We start from the raw sequence: 21,486 nt of genomic DNA on the forward strand, positions 1-21,486 counted from the left end.
AGATTGAGAGATGAGCAGGTTATTGAACAAATGTAGAGTGAGGCAGTGGAGCCATGAAGCATAGGCAGTTACTTCCAGAGCTTGGTGACAGAAGCTGGAAGTGAAAGGGCGGTAGCTACAGGTGTTAGGCAGAGGTACTGTTTTAGAGAAGAAAATCATGCATGGAGCGGGAGGGATGAGCCCCAGGGGCCCTACCAAGGAGCAAGAGGCTCTGGGGAAGGAGGAAGAGGGGGTCCAGCATGGTAGGGCTGTGGGGAAAGGACAACAGGTTTGGACTGGACACAAAACACTTGATCTTCTGAGCAAATATGTGGAAGGAACAGAAAGTGGCTTGCGTCTTAGAGGAAATGGAGATATATTATAAGGATGCTTGCGGGGGTAACTGCTGTCTACTTGGAATGACCCTGGATGATTTGGCTACTGCAGTTTAAGTTCTTAATAATGGAAGGCACTAATCAGGCATGGCGGCATGTGCTTGCAATCCCAGCACTCTGGGAGGTGAGGCAGGAGGGTCACAAGTTCAATCCCAGCCTGTGTGACTTAGCGACTTAGGGAGACCCCGTCGCAAAATAAAATACTAAAAAAGGGCTGAAGTTGGAACTCAGTGTGAAAGCTCAATCCCCAGTACATACACACACACACACCTGCAGATGCACACACTCACACAAGAAAAAGACTGACATTTCCCAGGCTTAGAGAACATGGGTCCAGCAGACAAGATAATGTATTTATCTGCGGGCCAAGGCAATCTTTGTGTTTTAATACCTAGAATTGTTTTATTCAGGCCACAGGTAGGTGCCATAGAGGGTTAAAAGCATGTCTTAAACAAGAAATTCAGCTTTGCCTTGGTTCATGGTCCTGACATCCCCGAGGCTCAGAGCTAGAATTAAGGTTTGGCTGCCAACTTCATAAATTTGTCTTGGTTGAAATGGCATCTGTGCTCTTCTTGGAAAGATCTCAGTGCATGCACACACCTTCACAGAGGGCCTTTATGGGACTTCCCCGAAGAAATACTGTCCTAAATCAGAAAGGCCACACAGAAAATCACCTCAGGATATTTTTGTGGTTTTTGTTTTTTTTTTTTTGCACACGAAGCAACAACTCACATGAGTTATTTGCTTGATCTTAAGCCTTTGGGTATAGGAAAAGTGAACAGGGCATCTTTCGAGAATCACATTCAAGGTCAGAGGTTCCCTTGGTCCTGGAGGACACTGGGAAGCAAAGAAGCACACCCCTGCTTAGCCCCCTGCATACTCCTGTCCTGGCCAGATTGTCTCTCATTTGGATTTGCCCTTGCCTTTAGGTGGTTGTGGGTGGGATGCATAGGTAAGCACCTCTCCCTAGCAACAGAGGAAAAGAGCCTTAGGTATCTTGCCTCACCTTTCTAGTAGCCAAGGAATGGGGCACATCCTTCTCCAGGAGGGTCCAGCTGGGATATCCTGGCTTTATTACAGTTCTTCTGGTTATTTTTCTGTCATGGGAAAGACATACGTACATGCCCCCTACTGATTTTAAGGATAGGTGCAAAGGGCTGTGTACGTCAGCCGTCCTCTCAGAGGTGCTCATGGCCATTCAACCTTGCCAGCTGTGGGATGTCAGAAGGGTCCAGAAGCCCGTGTCTGGTGTCCCCTGATAATAAATGCTTAGATTCTTTCACCTGCGTTTGACTCACTAGAAAAGGTTTTATTTTCACTGAACCAGTCATTTATTCATGCAACAGTCTACAACTGCTACGTGGCTAGTTCCAGGCTGGGTGAGGTTAAAGTGGTGGCGATGTCCATAGCCTTAGTTCTTGCCTTCTTGGAGATCATAGTTGTTACGGGATGGAACTTAGAGAAATAAATACACAGATAAATGTAGGATTAAAAAAAAATTATAGTGAGTGCTATGTCAGAAAAAAGATTGGGCGGTGTAGCAGGGAATGAGGAAGAAGTCAGCTGGATTGGGGGTGTCTAGGGAAGCAGGCAGGTATGCACACCCTTTGTAGACAGATACGGAGAGTGTATACAACATGCTGTTTATTGGAGAGATAGAAAGATGTTGCCAAGGCAGCTCCAAGGAAGAGGTGCCTGACCCTTGGATACGCATAAGAGAGGAGTTCTGGAAGCTTCAAAAGGAAGGGGCATTTAGAAGAAGTTTAAAGAATAGGGAGGAGTTTTCTAAATGCAAAAGGAACAGTGGTTCTTAGTGGAGGAAAGATGGTGTGTTTGAGGGGACTCTTAGCCAGCAAGGGCGGAGTTCATGGCACACAGAGGACGATGGCAAGAGATGAGGTAGGGCTACTAACATGTAATAGTTTTTAGCAGCAAACCACTGCAGGGAGTACCTAACAATGGGCCAGAAAACTTCTTCTGTAAAGGAAATTTTGTGGGTTGTACAGGTTTTGACACAGCTACTCAGCTGTGTCACCGCAGTGCATAATCAGCTGTAGACAGTGTGTAAATGAATGAATCTAGCTTTGTTACAATAAAACTTTATACATAAAAATAGCCACAGGACTGGATTTACCCATGAGGTGTCATTGGCTTCCCCCTACTCCAGAATGATTATTCTGGTGGCTCCGTTGAGATTGGTTAGAAGACAGACAGCGTGAAGGTAGAGAGGCCAGTTAAGACCTTGTGCTCTAATTCAGAGCAACTAATGAAGGGACAATGAGGAGAAATGGTTTGTGACATGTTCCAAGGTAAAAACGCCAAGATTCCATGCCCAGTTTGATGAGAAATGTCTGTTTTTTTCTTTAATGCTCAGTGGACTTATTTTCCCACTGCAGGAAGAAAAAAAAATAACCACAAGCCTTTGGGGCATGTGACTCAGAATCATGCCCACAACCTAGGAGGTCACCTGCTGGTCACCAGACATTGTGCTTGGTGCCTTACATAGATTACTGCATTATTAGGCACAATTCCTAAAAATTCTTCAGACTATTAAGTACTCTTTTCTGTTTTTAAGCTGAAGTTTAGAACTGATAAATCGTTTGTGCAAAGTCACATAGCTCGTAAATGGTGGAGCGGAGACTTAACCCGAGCACAGTGTCAAAGCTGGACCATTCCTAAGAGGCGGATTCTTTTTCCTTCCTCCATGGTGGGGCACGGGGCCCCATCTAGAAGCTTACACAACCCTGTCCTCTCCCCTCGTCCCTTAGTTCTTTCCGAGATCAATCCAGCCCTTTAAGGTTCTGAACTGCTGATGATTTTATCTGCAGAACTGCAAGGGACAGGTTATTCTGTGTTTGTAAGGATGGGCAGCAATCAGGCCTGGACTCACGTTTCTAACCTCATAATGTATATTGTACGTTTTATATTATAAGATGGAGAAGGCAGGCTGCTCATAGGTTATGGGTTATGGAATCCCTGATTTAAGCTCCATCTTCAAAGACTTCTTCCACGTGAGGTTGAATTTGGAGGTCCTGGGAGTGAGAACAGCACCATATCTTTTATGTGGCTTGGGGATATGATTCTACCCACAACATAACTGTTTCCTAAGAATGCAGTTGCCTTTTCAGATCAAGGCGCCTGAGTGAGTCCCGGTCCTTTTCCTCCACCAAGGGATCTCCATATGTGATCATCTTTTCTGTCTCCTGCCCTAGGTGCTGCTTGGAATTTGGAGATTCTGCTCATAGTTTCATGCCTACATTTCAGCGGGGTTCCTGTCCTACCTGCTGAGTCTTGGCCACTGCAGCGTTCTGCAGCCACACTCCCTGCAGCTGCTTCCCAGCTCCCTTCCTCCTCTCCATGCTTTGAGTGCTTTGACCGTTCATTTTTATTAGTTCACAGCACAATGGGGTTTGAGTTCCTGCTACATTCCAGGCATTGTGCTAAGCTTCAGCGTTGTAAAAGTGAAATTTTAAAAAGTTCCTGTTCTTACAGAGTTCTTATGGGTGGCCGCAGGGGCAGACAGTGTGACACAATTGAGTAGGGAAGTGTCCTTGCAGGTGCTTATTGTGCTTCTCCCAGCTTAGCATCCTCCATAGCTGGCTAGTGCTGAGTTCAAGTCCTAGAAGAGTCCAACAGGCCTTCACAACCTGGCCCCAGCCCGTCAAAGGTCCTCTCTGTCTTTACTCATTTGATCTACTTGGGACACATTCCCCTTACCCCACCCCTAACTATTGACTTGATGAACTTTTATACTTTCTGCTCAGAGGCTCACCATTGGAGCTACCTTTCCAAGAAGCCAACAGTGGCCCTTCTCCCTTGCTTTCCTCTCAGCGGTAACAAGGTCACTTCCTGCAGGGGCACTGACTGGGGCTCACTGTCATTGTTGCCCCAGCCCTAGTGTGATGCCGGTATCATCAGTGCCTCCTGGCTGACTGAGGGGGTGAGTGAGTCCTGTGCTTCTGGCTCTGCTTCTCTCCAGGCTGCACTTTTCCTTTACTTTCCTTCTCCCACAATCTCATGTCTGGTCACCACTTTTTCTGTGCCTGAAGTCCAGAGATCTTGCTGCTCCTGATGTTCTTTGCATTGCTGGCATCACAGCTACGCTGGCCCTAATGCTGAGTGCCCACGTTTGGCTACCCCCGACAGCCATCTCTTTGATCTGCTTGCTTGTCTGTCAGAATATGGTTCTCCGGGGAAGGCAGAACTTCCTTCATGGCCTTCCTTCTTTCTTCGTGTCCAGAGTTTCCTGGTCTCCCAACTCCAGTAACAAGTGATACACAGTTTGTGCTGCTTCATTGATAAATTCAACAAGCCTCATTTTGGGCTTTGAACTTATACCTGGGGCTGGGCCTAAGGCATACCAGCTCTTATCTGGTTCCTGCCATCTTATCAAAAAAGATCTGTTTTTCTTATCTTTTCTTGCTTAATATGTTGGGCTTCTCCCATGTATACATTGTACTGTGCCTTTAGAAGGTTTTAGCCTGTATTACATCAGCGAATAGATCCAAAGAAGCCAGCATTGTGTTACACATATGTCATTTACTTGATAATTCTAGTTGACTATAGTTCATTAATGAGAATAATGACAGTGCTGTGGTGAAGATGAAAATTTGAAATTGCGGGTCTGGGGTGACAGCTGCATGTTCATTACCTGCTCACTGTCATATGCTCCCCTATATTTAGTATTGGCTGTTTTAGCCTGGGGTGAAACTCTGACAACTAGGTGTTGGGAGTGATAGCACTTTAAGCAGGATACCTGAGTTCTGGTTTTTGTTTCTGTTTTTCGGAGACAGGGTCTCCTTATGTAGTCCAGGATGGCCTTGAACTCATATGTAGCTAAGAGTGGTTTCCAACTTGTAGGGCTCCTCCTGCCCCAGCTTCCTGAGAGCTGGAATCACAGGCACACGCCACCACGCCTCAGCTGTGGCACCACACCCGGCCCAGACTGTCTGATTAAACTGATCTTGAAACTTGAAAGAGGAATAGAGGGAAAGTTGGTTTTAATCTTCATTCACTAACACTATGTAACAAGGTTTGCATTCTTTAATTTTAGAGGCTTTAACTGAAAGGAGCAGATGAACAGGTTCTTTCAACAATTTATGTCTTTGGCAGAAAATACTACCCAAGTTATACTGTGTCATTGTGAGGTGTTAATTATGTTATTAAATTTTTCCCCAGAAACTCCAGTGCCTTTTTCTCGTCAGTAATCACTTAAATTTTTTAGCTGAGCATAAAATGCTTCATTTGGCGTGTTGAGCCCAAACTTGAGTTGTCAGTTTCATCACTGATGCTGTACCTGTCACAGGAGTCCTGATAGAGTGGACCTGCCTTACTGATTTGGTCTTGTTCAGATCTGAAAATGTCTGCCACACCATGTCAGATGAAACGAGCACTGAAGCCCCCAATCATACGTACGCTGGTGCAGCATACTCTACTGTCGCTTGTTCTATGGTTTGCTGTTATGTCTCGATAAAAGCGTTATTAGAGTGGGCATTCAGTAGAAGTCACTGAGTCTTGCCTGGCGTTTTCACTGAACCTGCTATGTGGAAGCCAGAGTAGTGATAGTGTACTTGCTTGTGCAGATTTCCAGCATGAAAAGACTTGCAAGGATCCAAATTGCTGAAAGACCGTTTTGGAACTACAAGTTTCCTAATTAATGACACATCTGTGTTCAAACACATTCATGGTTTTGGCAGGAGAACCTTTATTCTGAGGCGGGCAGGAGGAGTATATTAAGCCATGGCCTGTAAACCAGTGAGGTTAGTGATTGTTCCTTCAGGTTTTATTTTCAGTATTGGGGATCGCAAAAGGCTTTGTGTGTGTTAAGCACGCAACTCAACCACTGAGCTACACTTCCAACCTTTGATTGTGTACATTTGGTGTAACATACTGGAGTGTACTTGTTTACAGTTAAAAGAATTCTTTAAAATTAATTTGAGTCCAGTATTTGTAAAACCTTTGAAAGAAATAGTTTGACTTGCATTGCATTGGAGTAAGACAGCTGTGGTCTCACGTGGGACATTTAGCAGGGCTCCGTGTTGTGGTCAGATGAATGTGTGCCCAGGAGGAAAGGTTTCTTTAGCTCACACTTTGTAGAGGTTTCACTCTATAATTGGCTCGCTCCAGGGCTCTGCCAGCACATGGCAGAAGTGGAACACTTCGTGGTGGGAGAAGGCAGCAAAAGTAACAAGAGAGAGCAAGACAAGCCTCTTTCTGTCCTTTATGTTGAATCCAGTCTACTGGGATTAGGGCAGTGCCAGTCCAGTCAGTGAACTGATTCTGCAGTTACCCACCCTTAATCCTAGCACCCTTAATCCAAGCATTGCACTGTGAGTCAATCACATACTCTAAATGCAGCCACCTCCAAAAAATCCTATGACTACATGAGGCTTTCAGGGGGCATCTAGACACAAACCATAGCATGATACCATTCAAAAGAGCATCAAGACAAGTTACTCATGAATCAACCTGACCAAGGAAGTAAAAGACCTTTTATGATTAAAAACTACAGTTCTCTGGAAAAGGAGATTGAAGAGGACACTAGAAAATGGAAGGATATCCCCTGTTCCTGGGTGGGCAGAATGAGTATAGTCAAAATGGCTACGCTTCCAAAGCCAACACAGAAATTCAGTGCAATTCCAGTCAAAATACTAACATTTCTCACAGAACTGGAGAAAATAACCCTACAATTCACATAGAACAAGAAGAGACCCAAAATAGCAAAAGCCATCCTGGTCAATAGAACAAAGCAGGAGTCATAATAATCTCAGACTTGTTTAAGTTATATTATAAAGCTACAGTGATAAAAACAGCATGGCACCAGCACAACGTAGACATTGATCAATGGAATGGAATAGAGGATATAGAAACAACCCCAGACTTAATAACTTACCTGATCTTTGACAAACAGGCCAAAAACATACACTGGAAAAAATAGCCTATTGGATAATGGTGCTGGGAAAACCCACTAGTGACATGCAACAGATTGAGTCTAGATCCATATGTATCATCATGCATTAAACTAAAATCAAAATAGGTTAAAGATCTAATGTTAAAACAGAGACACTTAATCTGTTGGAAGACACAATGGATAAAACTTGAAGACACAGGCATAGATAGACAAGAACTTTCTGAACAGAACCCCAGAGACAAGAAGTACTTCATAGAACAAATAGATGGGCTCATATCAAATTACAAAGCCTTTGTACAACAAAGGAAACAACCAGCGTAGAGAAGAGACAACCTACGGAATAAGAAAAAAATTGCCAGCTATTTTTTGGACAGAGGAATAATATCTAGACTATATAAAGAACTAAAAAAAATTAGGAACCCCCCACCCCAAAGTAAAGGATATCATAAAATGGGCAACTGAAATGAATAGCGACTTCTCAGAAGAAGAAGTACAAATAGCCTGTAAGTACAGGAAAAAATTTAAATATCGCTGGCTATTAGAGAAATGCAAATGAAAACAACACTGACTTTCCCTCTTACTCCAAAAGGTATGGAAATCAAATAATAAGAAATACTGATGAGACTGGGGAAAGAGGAGTACTTTTACACTCTTGGTGGGAATGTAAACTAGTATAGTCATTATGGAAATCAGTATAGAGGTTCTTCAAAAAACTAAAACTAGAAACTCCTTTTGACTCAGCTATTTCTCTTGTAGGTATCTTTCCCAAAGAGTTAAACATCAGTATAGTGATACATGCATACCCATGTTTATAGCAGCACAATTCATAATAGCTGAATACTGAAGTGACCTTAATGTCCATCCACAATGAATGGATAAAGAAAATGTGGCATTTACACACCATGGCGTACCGCTGTGCCGTACAGAAGGATAAACTCGAGTCATTTGTAAGAAAATGGATGCACCTTGACACCATACTGTGTGAAATAAAAGACACACAAGTTTAAATATTGCAGGGTTTCTCTTATGTGAGAAACCCAAAATATAAATAAAGGGCAAAATAAAAGGTAGATAATATGACAAAAAGGGATAGATCTTTTGCAAAAGAGAAGGGGACCAAGAGATCAATGGAGAGGGGAGTAGAGGGGAAGGGGATGAAAAGAGGACTGAGATGTGCTTTGTACGTGTACCAACTCCCCACCACAAATGGAATCACGTACTGCAAATAGGAGCTAGTAAAAAATTGAAAAACAAAACTTGCATCCACTTTTCAGCCCGTGATTGATTGGACATTTGACCTCCATGCCACCCTGGGTGTTTTTGGATTGCCAGCACTGGCGTCTGCTACCTTGGTTGCTTTTGCTGCTGGCTGCATTTTAGTTCCAGCAGTGCCATCATTCAATTCCATGTGAGCTTCCTTTGTGTTTAGGATTTGGGAACTGCAGAAATAAACTCAAACTGGAGAGGGCTGGGAGCATCCAGAGCTTGTAGGACTGATTTAGTTAAACATCTTCAATCACTTTATTCTCATTCTCAAGTCTTCACATAATAAAAACCATTCCTGACCACACTAAATAAATTTTGCACATGCTGCTTGAATTACTGTGCAATCTTATCCCAGTGTGGCTTTCTTGGAGATTAATATTTCACTAAAGTATTCCTCTGGGTAGGCTGAAGCCAGCAGCTGTGGAAACTCACCATTGGCTTTGTACAATGAAATGCTAGGACCGGGCTGTTTTTCACATCTTTTGGACATGTTACTCATTTGATAAAAGTAAGCTCTCTTGGCAAAGTCTGTGAGGCACAAGCCATAGCCTGTGTTTGTATCTATTCAGATATAAAAAGATAAGGAAATGTGGCTCTAAATGGTATCATATACCATTGGCACATAAAAATTATAATTACTATTCATTGAGCTCTGCTATGGTTTGGCTAAGATTTGTCCCCCAAAGGTTTATGTGTGGAGTTTTGGTCTCCAGTTGGCTATGTGGGAGGTAGTGGGACCTTGAAGAGGACCTTTTAGCAGAAGTACCTTAAGTCATTAGAAGAGTGTCCTTGGAAGGGGTTAAGGTAGTTCTCATAGGACCCTAATTGGTCCCTTGTCCCTCTTTGGCTTCCTGTCTGCTCTGTGCTGGCCCCCTCTCACATGCATTTCCACCTTGTGGTGATCTAGAGACCTTGCCAGAGTCTGTGGTACACTGTTTAGACTCCAGTCTCCAAAACTGAGCATCAATCAGTGTGACTTTTCCTTTTTAGCTTACTGTTATGGCAGATTACATCATTAATTTTTGAATACAGTATAAACCTAATGTCCTTGGAATAAGCTCATGAAAAAAACCACTTTTACAGGTTATTGAATTCTATTTGTGGATATTATGTTAAAGATTCTCTGTGTCTGTGTTCTTAAGGATTTTGAGTTTTCTGTGTAAATTACTCAGTCTGTGGTACTACTGTGCTACAGCAACACAAAATGGACTAACTCCCCAGTATTGCCAGGGAGTGTAACTCATTACCAGCTGTGTCCCTGCTTGGCCTTCTTTGTCATCAGTCTGGCATGGACACCGAGGCTTCTTGTTATGGTCCTTTGAGGGTGGAGGTCTAAGCTTTTGACTCAGGCTTTGCTGGTGTGGTTGTGGGCGAGGCCACCATTTTTTGACTGGAGTAGACTGGGTGTTTAAGAATTTCCTACTTTGACTAAGCGCTGAAGGAGGGCGTAGAGAGGAAGTAGAAAGCATTAAAGTGTTAGGCACATGTAGTGATTCTCCATGACGAATGTAGTCGTTATATACTCCAAGCACTACCAATTGCAAAAAGAAAAAAAAAAAATTAAGAAAGAGGAAAAAAAAATGTCAGTAGCCAAAGTCTGCGCTAGGTCTGTTTATTTTCTGTTTTCTATTTGACACCCCTTTTATACTTCTGTTTCATCAGAAGAGTAAAGAACAAAGGGGTATGGGAAAAGAAAAGTTGCCTGCCTTTCTAGATGCTTCTTTGTTGGTATTTTGACTGGAGAGAGCAGGCTTTTTGTCAGGTGTTTGTGTTTCTTGGTCTGTACCGCATGTGTAGATTGCTAGCTCCTTTAACTACTTCATCCCCTTAGTATTTTATGCTCATCATTCTTTAGGACTGCTTAACCCCCTAATGAACCTTTCAGACCATCTCTGGCTTCTTCAACACATCTTCTATGCTTCACAAGCATTTCCTTCCTAGAAAGCCGAACCGACCATGTCACTGTCCTGCCAATATTATTACCCATAAAATCAAGTTCAACATCCACAGGCACTGGAGATCTCCAATTCCAACTTTGCTTTTCCAGCAGCAACTTCTGTTGAGTCCCTTTTCCTACCCCCTTGCTTCAGGTACGCCATATGCTTTAGCTCATGTTCTTCCTTCTGCCGTTAGTGTCTTTCTTTACTCTTGAAAACGATAGTTGAGAAGTTAAGTCATTGGAATTGGGATGCCTACCTTTAAATTCCAGCACCAGCCTTTTCTAGCTGGGTGATCTTGAGCAACTTTACCTCTACGTGCCATGGTCTTTTCATTTGAAAACTGAAAATTATCCCACCTGCATCACAGGCTTGTTGTGAGGCTTAGGTTAAATATTGTTCATAAATCTTTCAGCAAATTGCATGGTTGCAGAGGAAGCTCTCAATAAATGTGAGCTGTTGGTATAATTAGTAATTAAATTAATATTGTGTAGTTCAGCATTCAGTTTGAATGTTACCCGCTGTGAAGTCTTCATGGGTTCTCACCACTGCTGCCCCATTATTGGAACTGATTACTCATTTCTATTTGCTTGTTTATTTTATTTTATTTTATTTTTTTTGTGGTACTGGGGATCGAACCGAGGGCCTTGTGCATGCAAGGCAAGAACTCTACCACTGAGCCATATCCCCAGCCCAATTACTCATTTCTAAGTACCCCTGCACCACTTAATTTACATTATCTTTATTTGGTTTATGTGTAACTAAGTTGCAAATCTGTCTCACTGTTCACATTAATTCTTTTCTAGATTCATTCATTCACAGGAAGCACTTATTGTGAGTCAAGCATTGGACACAGAAGTGACTAAGTCATGGACCTTTTTTTAGAGCATTTCAGTCCCTTGTTAGCAGCAGAATGCTTTATGAAATAAATGGCTCTAGTGGGGTTTACTAAATATTTATTGGCTTAAGACAAGCAGGCCCTGTCTTGGAATAGAAAGGCAGCGTGACTCCAGGCTGGAAGATATCACAGTGTATTACAAATTTAAAGTCTTTTCGTAAGCTATTCCTGCTACTGACCTCTGCTCAGTCCTATGTGAAAGCACTAGCTTTGTGTTAGATTCCCCACTGTAACAGCACTGGGATGCCCATGATCTGTGGCCATGATGTGAGTCTTGTCTGCAAACTCCAGTTTTGTAAATCAGCTTTTACATTCAAACCAAGACAAAGCTCTTGCCAGTGTCTCTGGAGTTATATAAATAACCTTGATGGTTCAGAAACTGTTGATTCTCTTTTAAAGCCTGTGTCTGGCAATCTTAACCCCAGAAACTTGAGCAGCCATTATATGATGGTGCTTGTTTCAAAGCAGTTATATGCCAGATACTGTACTGGGAGAGGATGAGATGTGAGGTCCTCAATAACCAGCTCATAGTCTCCATCTTGGAGTAATCATGGGAAGCATAGAGCTGATTTGTTCCGCCATGGCCACTTTACCAGCAATGAAAGACACTCACAAAAGAGGACTTCCAGAACTGCTTCAGAGGGTGTGAAGATGATGGGATAAATGTGTTTGAAGTGAAGGGAGTAGTTTGAGGGAAATTAATGACAACAGGTTTTTTACTACAATACACTTTTGAAAAGAATGAAAGCATTCCTTGTATTTTTCGACCATACCTGCTATGGGAAGAAAGTCCTACACTTGATCTTAGCCAAAAGACCAAGAAATGATCCTGTGGGAAGAAGATGATGAGAAAGAAACTGAAAGGAAGTTCATTTATACACATTACACATGAAATTTCTATTTGCAATTATGTAAATACAAGTAGTTTTTTTTCCTGAAGCCCTTAGCATATGGGCAGGAGAATAGGTAGGCGACAGTTGGTGGGGTTTAGGGTTAGGTCCAGGGCTAGGGGAGGGCGACAGAAGGGAGCTGGTGAAAGCATGACATGTTGCAGCTGTAGCAGCCAGGTTGCGTGGAGAACAGGTGAACGGGGATGAGAGTGTTAAACTGGACTGACTGTAAAGAGGGTGAGAAGTCTCCGAGAGGCTGGGCAGTACACTGACTTTCATTCCAGGCATGGAGCAGTGGGATAGAAAGTTCTCATTGAAGAGTGGGCCTTCCTAGTGTGTCATTTCTGTCACTGAGCATTGGCTCTATGCATGTATTGTGGGAGGCTTTGAGAACCAAGAGGAATGAAGATAGGGTCTCTCTCATTAAGGGGTTCACCTTCAGGGGCTCTGACCTCAGAGGTGACCAGACCACCTTTCCAGGTGATGGCAAGGTCCCGGATGTGATTTGTGGCAGTGGGTTGGAGGAATGACTGTCGGAGCAAAGAAAACCAAGTGGCTGACAGGCTGTCACATTGATGTGTTGTCCACAGGTCCTCACCAGTCTTATGGAGAAAATCAGGAGGTCCCCTAGCCGGGTGTGGTGGCGCATACCTGTAATCCAGCACTCGGGAGGCTGAGGCAGGAGGCTTGTTGGGAGTTCAAGACCAGCCTGGGCTACAAAGTGAGCTCAAGGCCAGCTTGAACTGCAGAGTGAGAACCTGTCTCAAAAAGACAAAAAAAAAAAAAAAAAAGGAAGTCCCTCTGCTCGGTATTTTCTCTGCGGCCCCCCGCACGTATGTTCAACCCACTTGTGTGTTGGAGCTGCTTTTCTAGTAGACCCTGTGCCTCTCAGGCTCCAAGAGGCTGCTCTGCAGAACAGTGGACCCGTGAATCTCCACACCTGCTTCTGCACGTAGGCACAGGAGTGTGTAACAAACTACCAATTTCGCGCTTCACGTTTCCTTTTTCTTTTGCCCTTACTCTCTTGACTCATGAAAGGGACTTAGAAGCGTGCTGCAAACCCTTTGTGGAGCAGAAGCAGCTGAGATGATTATCTACAAAGCTGCAAACAGGCAGGATGCTGCAGGGGCTGGCAGGACGCCAGGGGGACAGATGAATGAGTGTGTACGCACGTGGTGGGGCTGCTCAGAGCTCCGGGAGCTCCATAGCTGATCTCATTCTTCCTCCACACTTAAAATGAAGCTGTTGACAGAGAGGGGCCCCCTGGGCTGGGTTGAGCAGAGGCCTTCCATCTAGAGGAACAGGCCGGCGGAACACACATATCAGCATTTACAGGTTTTTAGTGCCTGCACACAATTGCGTGAGACTTCATTTCATGGTCCATTTGGGTGCCGCTCTCTGAGAACTGAATTCCCTCCCTTCCTGTTCCAGGGAGGTTGTGCTGCAGACTGCACCGAGGGAGGGGCCAGACCACCGTAGTTGGTGAGTGAGTGTTGGCTGGTGAGAGGGAAGAGGAAGCACATGTCTTTGATTTTTCACCCCTTGCATCTTCCTGCAGTGACCTGGGAGGTTGGTTTCTGTAACCCATGTTCCAGCTTGAACTCTGGGAATGGGCTTTGTCCTCCGAGGCGAGGCTGTCCTGCTCTCCAAGCATCCAGACACTCACTACCAAGGCTTTTCTGTTGGATCATGACAACGCCAGATCCAAGGCATGATGCAGTCTCCTGACTGTGTGATGTTTTTGTGCTGTTTCTTTCTTCTTTCAGAAACCATCGGGGGCCAACCAAGATTAGAACCTTTACTGGCTGGAATCAGCACCATTGGGGATGACCTGTTCTTACCGGCTAGTTCTCCCCTCCTGACGGCACATCCGACTCCAGGTATCTATAGCAATGAGATTACACTTCCTAAGCACTATGCAATGAGATAGTCACCTGCCTGGGGATTTGTATGCCAGGGAACACTCACCACTGCTCCTGAAATATAAGAAGAAATCTATTACCAGCAGATGCATTTCACTTTCCCCTTTGCCATTCACTGCATATACACGGCATAAATGAGTGGACTTAAGGCTGCAGAGAATATTCGTTTGCAACAGTGGGAATGAGATTACCTCTAAAATAGAAGCCAATAAGATGCATCCAATTACCCATTCGATCCAAGAGGGTTCACAAGACAGAGTTTATTGTCATCTTCATCAAGAGAACAGCATGTGGTCAAGAAGACACTATTCTGGGACAGAAGTGCTGGGAAGAAGCTGTTTCATTCAATTGTACAGCAGTTTGTCCATAATTAGATAAAGGAACTTTGAACCGTGGATGAAAGAAAGCTGTTGTAGAGTAACATAAGAATTAGTAGGTGCTGTCCTGCTGGTTGACTGATCCTACAGTGTTGTCTAGAAATGATTTTTTTCCCTAGCAAAGTGTGGGATTTACCCAGTGGGTTCTCACTGGCAAAAAGCCATGGCAGCTTCTTAGCTGTAATTCTGTCCTAACCACCATGATTCCCAGCATCGTCAAGTGTCGAGGAGGACCCAACCTAGATCTTGTGCCAGGTGGCTGTGCAGATAGGAGTTAATACACTAGCTTTGGTTCATGATGTATCCTTTTGAGAACTTTGTGACCCGTTCTCCCAGAGTCCAGTTGCTTTTGTCACAGAGAACGAGTTGCTGGCCTGGGGTTTGGATTCATGCTGCCCTGATGAAAGCCCTGGGAGCTGCCAGGCACCCCTATTTGACATCTTTCTATTTTAGTAATGCTCATGAGACTCATAAATCCTGAGAACTGTTCAGCCTGGTCAATAAAAAGGTACTGTTTGGTCTAGAATAGGTTTCTCACCTTGGCACTCTGATCATTTTGGACCATGCAATTCTTTGTGGCAGGGGCCTGCGCTATGTAACACAGGACGTTCAGCAGCGTCGCAAGGCCCCGCCTCTCTAGATAACAGTATCACCACCCCAGTACCCAGAGTATCTGTGACAAGCAAAATGTCCCCAGACATTGTCAAAATCCTCTGAAAGGAAAAACTGCCCTGGGATTAAGAACCACTACTACTCCAGGAGCTCACCAGTGATGAAAGGCTTCCTAGAGGAGCAGAGGATGACACTGTGCTTGGATGATGAGTGCTTTAGATTTGGGGAGGAGATGCAGACATATTTGAATTGTAGGGCCCGCTGTCAATGGGAAGTGTGCAGAGCCACCTGGAGCTGGTCCATCGCTGTTAAAGGAGCGCCCAGAGGGAAGGATTTGAGAACAGAGTTCAGCTCTGGGTTCATATCTACTTCACAAACCTCTCTCACTGGCAGCTTCCTGAATGCATTGTCTCTGCTGAGTCCTGTCTTCTGGCCAGGTGTGCCCTCTCAGGCACTCTGTAATCACTAAGAAACCTGAGCTACATAGCAAGGTCTGTGAGGAAAAGTCTGCCTAGCCCAGGTCAGCTTTATGAAGAAGGCACTCAGTGAAACTTGCCTGGTCTTCTGCTCCTGTGTAGAAGGGTATCCGGAGGTCATGTGGAACAGCACTTGTCAAATTCAGTGGGGCATCCTATAAAATGAGATTTCGGTTCAGTAGGTCTGGGGTTGTGTTCAAGCTTATGCAGATCTATAAGCTCCCAAGTAATGTTACTGCCACCTTCTTGGATTATACCCTGAGAAGTACAGAGTAGGCCAGGCATCTGCAAACTATGGCCCATGGACCAAATTGAGACCTCTGCCTATTTTGTAAATGAAGGGTTTTGTTTTTTTCCTAAATACAGCCACACTTATTCATTGGTACATCTGCGGTTGCTTTTGTACTACATGACGAGTTGAGTAGCTGTGAGGGAAACGGTGTGACCCTCAAAGTCTAAAATACTTGCTCTCAGCCCTCTCTGGAAAAGGTGTGTGTTATGGTTTGTGTCTGAATGTCCCCCCAAAGCCTCATGCAGTCATGGGGTGGGCTTCTAGAGCTGATGATTGATTCATGGCCCCGTGTTGGGATTATGGATGTGAGTGTTACACCTGCCCTGGGGCAAATAGTTTGTATACAATATAAGGGAGGGAAAGAGGCTGCTTGCCACTGCTCCTCCCTTTCGCTCTTGTTGCTTTTGCTGTTTTCTGCTGCCATGAACTGTTATGCTCTGCTGTGTGCCACTCTGCCTTGGAGCCAGCTGACCATGGACTGAAACCTTCACAAACTGTGAGCTAAATAAACCTTTCCCTCTTTAATATTGGGCGTCAAGTATTTTGTCTCAGCAACAAGAGAAAAGTAACCAAGACAGTGTGCCAACCTGTGTTCTCAGGTGACTCGTACCTTGTGGACCATGGAAACTCTTCCACGAAGGTTGTCCTCTAGCTTGGGACATTCTGGGGTTGTCTGTTTTCAGCCTTAGCTTGCCTTCTTTGTCCCTCTACATCTTGCTGGGGGCACCTGCAATCCTGTCCTTTGGCACTGGGGGTATGGGAGCCCTGCAGGAAAAGCCTGTGCCATGGTAAGGCTCAGGCTTGCATGTGCCCCCGACACAGCCCTGAGGGTATGCTCTGCCTGCCGCCCACTCAGAGACTTTCAGTCTCCAGGTGGCTGCACCTCAACCCTGTCAGAAACACTCCCTGAGGCCTAGGAAAATAAACCTCATGGTTGATTGCTCTTTTCCCCCAGCCAGCCTTTCGAAACCTTCTTTTTGTGAAGCATCATACGGTGTTTGGGCAACCAGGAGTTGTAAGCTGCCTCTTCAGGTTAGAAGACAAATGTGTAAGCTGCACATTGTAATCGCAATATTATAGGTACAGTGCTAGAAGACTATTTGGATACTGGTTAGCTATAGAAAGGCATCTGCAGGGTTCAGAGAGAGACAGCTTCGTGTGGTAGGCCTTAGTTTTAATCATGAATTTTTAGTACATTTAACACAAATTTCCCATCTATTGATATGTTGTAGTATATAAATATGATGTATTATACTTAACTTATTGTCCAAATTTTTAATATAAGATAAAAATATTTAATTAATATTTTAGAATTAAATGTTTATGTGATATGGATTAGAATTTTACTAACTTCAATTTAAAATTTGTTTTTCTGTTTTTGAGACAGGATCTTGCTGTGTATGTCACATAGCTCGCCTTGCACTCACAGTGTGGCCCAGGCTAACCTCACTCTTCTGCCTCAGCCTCCCAAGTGCTGGGATTATAGACATGCTGGCCTGACTTCAATTTTAATACTACTAAAACATAGCTCTGCTACCGTTCCCATTAACTGGGGATTAAAATTTGCAGGATTCTCTAAATGAAGCAACCTTCAAAATTTACTACTGTACCTCACCAATACTTTATTATTATTAGTAGTAGTGGTATTGTGATATGAGGTACCTGGAATTATTTACCATCTTAGCTTATTTTTAAGTGTACAGTTCAGTGGCATTAAATACACTTCCATTATTTTGCAACCATTGCCACTATTCATCTAGAGTTTGCAAAACGGAAACTTTGGACCCTGTGCCCATTAAATAGTAACTTTCTTTGTCCGGCTTCGCCCAGCCTTGACAACCACTGTTCTACCTTCTGTCTATGTGGATTTGCCTACTATAGGCTTTCACACTATGGAGTCATATAGCCTTTGTCCTTTTGTGGCTGGATCACTTCACTTAGCATAGTGTTTTCAGAGCTCACCTGTGTTGTAACATGTGTCAGAATTCCTTCTTTTTTAAGGCTATAATCGTCTCTTAGATTTATACCATATTTTATCTGTCCATCTGTGGATGAACACTGAGATTATATATATTATATATATATATATTATATATATATATATTATATATATATATAATGTGTGTGTGTGTGTGTGTGTATGGAGTCTGCCAAAAAATGTATACACACTTGAGGAAAAGAAAAACTTGTATAAATATTTTAATACTAAACTTACTGAGACATCATGAGATTCATACAAATTACTTTTGCCATTTCCTTCCAGACATTTACTAGTAGGGCAGACTGCTGCCTGGGTAACCTTCGTCATTGAGATTGCTACACACACATTTTCAATTTCTTCTCTAAGGACTGGTAGTGTAGTGGGTTTTATGTGATATGCAACATCCTCTAGGGTTCCCCCATGAGGATAACAGCATCTGTTGAAAAAACATCTACTATTTTTCTTTTCCTGAAGTATGTGTATATATATATTTTTTGCTGGACTGTGTATATATCTAGAAATGGAATTGCCAGGTCATGATGATAATTGTATTTTAAATTTTTAGAGGAACTTCTATATTATTTTCCCTAACAGCTATACAGTTTTACCTTCCCACCAACAGTGCACAAGTATTCCACTTTCTCTACTTCCTCTCCATTGCTTGCCCTTTTTTTTCTTTCTTTCTTTCTTTCTTTCTTTCTTGCTTTCTTGCTTTCTCTCTCTTTCTCTCTTTCTCTCTTTCTCTCTTTCTCTCTTTCTCTCTTTCCTTCCTTCCTTCCTTCCTTCCTTCCTTCCTTCCTTCCTTCCTTCCTTTTCTCTTTCTCTCTCTCTTTCTTTCTCTTTTGATAGTAGCCATCCTAAAGGTGAGGTAGTATCTGATTGTAGTTTTGATTTGCATCTCTGTATCAGTGATGTTGAGTATCTTTTCAGGTGACTATTTCTGTATCTTCAGAGAAATGTCTGTTCAAGCCCTTTGCCCATTTTTCAATTGTGTTTGTTTTTGGTTTTTGGTGGGTCATAGGAGTTCTTTATATAGTCTGGACATTCAACCCCTATCAAAAACATAATTTACAAATATTTCCTCCATTTGGTATGTTGCCTTTTCATTCTGTTTTATTGTTTGATGCACAGAAGTTTTTAATATTAACAGAGTCCATTTTATCTACTTTTACAGAGTGTTAGGCTGGGGATGTAACTCAGCAGCACAAGCGCTGCCTAGCAAGCACGAGGTCCCGAGTTTGATTCCCAGTACCAAAAAACAAAACACAATGCAGTGTCAGAGTGTTAACTACTATATTTAGGTCATCAGTCCATTTCTACTTTTATTCTTTTTTTCCTTTTTGAGACAGGGTCTCATTCTGTAGTCCAGGTTGGCCTTGAACTCACTATGTAGCCCAGGCTGGCCTTGAATTTGCATCAGCCCCTCCTGCCTCCACTTCCCGAATGCTGGGGTTACAGGCAATCCTGCTGCCTCAGCCTCTCAGGTGCTAGGATTACAGGCGTGCACCACCACACCTGGTATCAATCCATTTTTAATTAATATTTGATTTGGAGTAAAGTTAAGAGTCCAGTTTCATTCTTTTGCATACAAACATCCAGTTTTCCTAATTCTGTTTATTAAAAAGAGTACTTTGCTTCTTTGTGTGGTCTTGGCACCCCTGTTGAAAATGATTTGTATACGTAAAAGTTTATTTTTTGACCTCCATTTCATTGATCCAAATGTCTGTTTCATGCCAGTCCCACACTGTTCTGATTATGGCAGTGTCATAACAAACTTTGAAATACAATATCATGAGACCTCAAACTTTATTATTTTTTTTTTTCCAAGAATTTCATGATTGTTTTGGCTCCTTGGGGTCTCTTAAGATTACCTATGAATGTTAATATGTACTTTGCTATTTCTGTGAAAAAAGTCATTGGGATTTTGGTATTTTTTTAGAACTTTTGAGTTCTCCCTTAAAGGAAATACTTACCAGGTACATTTTCGGTAAAATGAGGAGCATAGTCAAATATATGGAAAGATGAAAGAGCTTGGTGCACTTGGGGAACTGAAAGCGACACGGTGTTATTGGAGCACTAACTTGTAGCTTCATGAGCTGGGTAGGTGATACAGTGGCAGTGAAGCGAGGGTCGGGGATTATGGACGAGGATCTGTGTTGTGCTGAGAACTGAAGTTGAAGGACTGGGCCGCACAGTGAAGAGTATCGTTGTAGAAAGATGACGCTGTTGGTAAGGATGGGAGTGAAACTGAGTAGGAAGAAGGTATCAGCAAAGAGAAAAGTAGGAGACTGTTGTCAGACTCCCAGGAGAGAAGTGAGGAGACGTGCACCGCGGTACATTGGCAGGGATAGTAGGAGGGAACGGGTCTGAGGTAACCCGACAGATACCAGTGGTTTCGTTCTCTGCTTGGGTCCTGGAGACCTCAGACGTACTGACCAGCCAGCGTGGTAGCTCTATCCATTCACCTGTGTCATCCAGCTGTCACCTTTTAGGAATTCACATGCTGTTGAAGGAGACCCACGCCCTGGCTCAGACGCTCGGGGAACACTCAATAGCAGCCAACCCCCTCTCAGCCCCTAAAGCTTCCATTCTTTATCCTGCTCTCAGGGTGTCTAGTTGCTCTAAGAATCCTGTGGTTATTTCTGTCTTATCTGTGAGTTGATCTGTTTGTCCATATTTTGGTCTCTCAAGCCTGCTGGGATTTTCTAGAGTGAGAGTTCTTTTCTGTTGTGACCCAGCCCATCCACTGTACAGGAGTATAGTTCTGCGGGCCTTCTACATGTGGCCCCTCTATTCTCCGTGACCCACTAAATGCCCAAGCGTCTTGTGCAAGCATTGGATCCTTCTGTTCTTCTAGGCACCCTATGGCTCAATTCCCTGCCTTTAGCTCACTGCAGCAATGCATTCGCGTTATCGAGGTCTTTGGTGCTTCTCTCACTCCATCCTTAAAAGCTCTCTGTGAAGCTTTGCTGAGGGAATTGTGTCTCATGATGCTGGGTCTGAGGGAAATACTAGTAAAGGAAAGTGCTTCTCTAGCCAGAGGCCACACATCTATATACCAAGATCCCTATCCCTGTTCACCCTTGGGTGGTTCTGTCCGTGGGTGGTCTGTGTGGGGTAGAGGAGAGACTGCTGCATCAGAGTCACAGGTGGAATCGTGGAGCTTAGAGCGGAAAGCAGGGTGAGGTCTCAAACTTGTATAGGTATTTCAGAACCCAATCACTTTGGCAGTTTTGGGATTGCCAGCCCTGACCTGTTGCCAAAGGTACACATTTTTTTGACTTGGGCAATGAGGCAAACTGTTCAAGGTACACAAGTGTCGTCAGTGCAGGCTCCAGGGAAGTCAGGAGAGGAGTGAACTGTGGCTTGGAGTTAGAGAGCAGTGACTGAGGAGATGATTACTGGAAACTGATGGACTGTTCTTCAAAGGTGAGCCAGGGAAAATGCAAGGAAAGAGGGGCTGGGAATTTAGCTCAGCGGCAAAGCGCCTGCCTGGCAAGCGCAAGGTTGTGAGTTCGGTTCCCGGTACCGGAGAAAAACCAAAAAAAAAA

General features: G+C 43.6%; 1 protein-coding gene across 8 annotated transcripts in view; it reads left to right on the forward strand.

The window, feature by feature from the left end:
- Positions 1–21,486, forward strand: part of Eva1a (eva-1 homolog A (C. elegans)) — a 49,892-nt gene that overhangs the window by 9,565 nt on the left and 18,841 nt on the right. For 3 of the 8 annotated variants that reach the window (XM_005385467.2, XM_005385465.2, XM_013514721.1), the window contains exons 2-3: positions 13,707–13,757; positions 14,042–14,155. The exons of 1 other annotated variant lie outside the window; for it this stretch is intronic. The gene's annotated coding sequence lies outside the window, so the exon portion shown is untranslated. Of the gene's footprint in view, positions 1–13,706; positions 13,758–14,041; positions 14,156–21,237; positions 21,365–21,486 lie in introns of those variants that run through there. 4 more of the 8 variants (XM_005385466.2, XM_005385464.2, XM_005385471.2 and 1 more) reach the window with 2 other exon arrangements.

This window comes from Chinchilla lanigera, unplaced genomic scaffold (genome assembly GCF_000276665.1).
Source record: "Chinchilla lanigera isolate Chin_1 unplaced genomic scaffold, ChiLan1.0 scaffold00023, whole genome shotgun sequence".
NCBI lineage: Eukaryota > Metazoa > Chordata > Mammalia > Rodentia > Chinchillidae > Chinchilla > Chinchilla lanigera.